Genomic DNA, 2525 nt, shown 5'->3' on the forward strand with positions numbered 1-2525 from the left:
AGAGTGTTTTGTCTTAAGCTCCAAACATGAACAACAGTGAAGTCGAAGGAAACTGCTGTTGGGCTGTTGAGCTTGTTTTATACTCAGCGGACCCTCCGCGGCCCCACCCCACATCCTCACCCCATCTTCATTACAAAATCCATGCAAATTCATCCAAGTCACATTTTAGTCAGATGACTGCTGTAGCTGTCAGTGTCTGTTTTAGGCAACTTTGTTTGGGAGGTTTACCTAGCAGTGATAGAGTTGATGCTGCTGTGTGTCTGTTTGTTTGTCAGATGAACTTTGAGACACAAGTTAGCCAGTGGAATAGACCCAAGGAGACAGGAGATAACTTGAGTACACAAACAAGTTTAGAAAAGTGAATCAGTCAAACACAAGGGCAGATAAAGTAGATTGCAAATACTCAGACATAGCACAGCAGTGGGGGTTTCTGTAAAGTTGCTTTTAATCCTATGTATCTATTCCTGTTTGTTGCAATTAAAAAGGTAAAGTAGCCGTCAGCATGTATTTTCAACCCAGGAGTTCTGGGTATATATTCTGAGTCATATAATATGACTCAGGAACTTTGATTCCACTATCAATGCAAAACAACAGGCAGGAATTTACCCCACTCAGCAATCTTTAACTGGATTTTTCTAGCCTGTCAGTGGGATTTATCATTTTCAAAAACACTAGAGCTCAACGTCCCTGAACTCTGCCGAAATATTCCGTAAAACGTCCCCTACCTGTGATCGTAAACATGAGAGTGGATCACTTGTTAGAGGACATTTCTACCATTTCTGCATGACAAACAATCCACAGGAAATAGACTTCTGAGTAATATGTCAATGCCCAGTTGTCCTTGCAAAGTCGACTAGTTTTACATGCACAGGGAGAAACTGCAAGCTTCATGCAAGGCAGTATTGCTAACAACTGCAATGCCATGCAGTCCCTCATACTTTGCATTGAATTGGGTGACTGTGGTTGCAAAGTGACAGTTCAGGGCAAAGTGGTAGATAAGCAATAAACTGTTGATGCATTCAATCATCATAATAATTTCATATGGGTTTGCACATCTCTATTTTATCGTCTGGACTCTGAACATTTTCCTTTAAAGGTGGTTTAACTGGTAGATTAGTGTCTAAAGAAGCATCCTGCATATTTAAGATAAGGTTGCAATATCAACAGGTTAAGCCAGGGGTCCCCAAACTTTTTCCTGCGAGGGCCACATGACTGTTCCCTTTTCTGGTCGGGGGCCGGTCTTAGTTTTTCGAGAAAGAAACCTTAGAAAAGTTTTGTTGACGGGGGGGGGGTGAAACTGTGGAGCGGGGGGGTTATTGGATTACTGCCGACGACATATTCGCGTTTGTAGATAGATTTTTACCCAGAATGCAAATGGAAAAAACCGTGAGCGAAACGGTGACTGGTACTGACTAGTATATATTCCATTGAGGGAAACTAGGTGGTTGAAGAAAAATCCACATATATATGAAAAAAAAAAACACTGAATGCTCTCTGGTATTGTTCAGGGGGCCGGACCAAATGAGGAGGCGGGCAATAAGTTTGGGGACCCCTGGGTTAAGCGGACAGAATAAGTGTGATTATAATTTATTTTAAAGTGAATAATTGCTTAGGATTGCGTTGACTAAAGTCTCTGCCTATGGGCTCTTTGGAACTACGCACTCATAAAACGATCATGTTTCTGATGCACACGGCAACAAATGCACAATTTTTCTAAAACAATTTTGATTCTCCTGCGACCCAAAATCCCAACAGAGAAGTTCAAGGTTCTTTGAAAGAGGATGCGTCATTTCATGTTGTAGCGCCACCGCTTTGAGACAGTCAGCAGTTAACCACATATAACCCACAAATATCACGGCTCCAGTCAAACTGAAGATCACTTGAAAAACTGCAGAAGGAATGACGTCTGAGTTGCAGTTTGTGGGTTACAGCCACAAAAATGTCAATAAGTCCAAAAGACCTGTCTGAATATCAAAGAGATTTATTGATGGAGTTGATAGTATCAAGTTGAAGTTTTTGCCCCCAGCCATCACCCATTTGAGTAGATTTACATGACATTTAAAGTTTGTCTGTTTCCATTTCAGCTCACTCTCTGTCCATTAGATGAAGGTTCTTCCATTCCCCTGCAGGCTGAAGTTCTGCTGCTGCTTTGTCCTGGTGCTGTCACAGATCATTAACTTGTTACAAACTGATATCTACTATCCGTTCAGGGTACTCTACAAATATATAAAGCATTTACTTGCTTAAGTGGGAATCATAATCTTAGCAGATTGTAATCTGGTTTGTTGCTGAGCTAAGCTAAACATCAACACTTAGGTTGGTATAGATCAGACCGGCCTATTTTTCTTTCGATGTAAACCTTGTTTAAACAATGTTTGAAGAGATAATAATGTTGATAACAGGTTTTGTAAAATGTAAGATTTTTTTTTTCTTTGAGTATTTATAAGTTCATACAAATATATTGCTTTTTATTAATTTTTTTTTATTATTAATTTTCCTCAGAAAAATTGAATATTTGAAAGCAT

The sequence above is a fragment of the Poecilia formosa genome, unplaced genomic scaffold (assembly GCF_000485575.1).
Source record: "Poecilia formosa unplaced genomic scaffold, Poecilia_formosa-5.1.2 Scaffold291, whole genome shotgun sequence".
NCBI classification, from domain to species: domain Eukaryota; kingdom Metazoa; phylum Chordata; class Actinopteri; order Cyprinodontiformes; family Poeciliidae; genus Poecilia; species Poecilia formosa.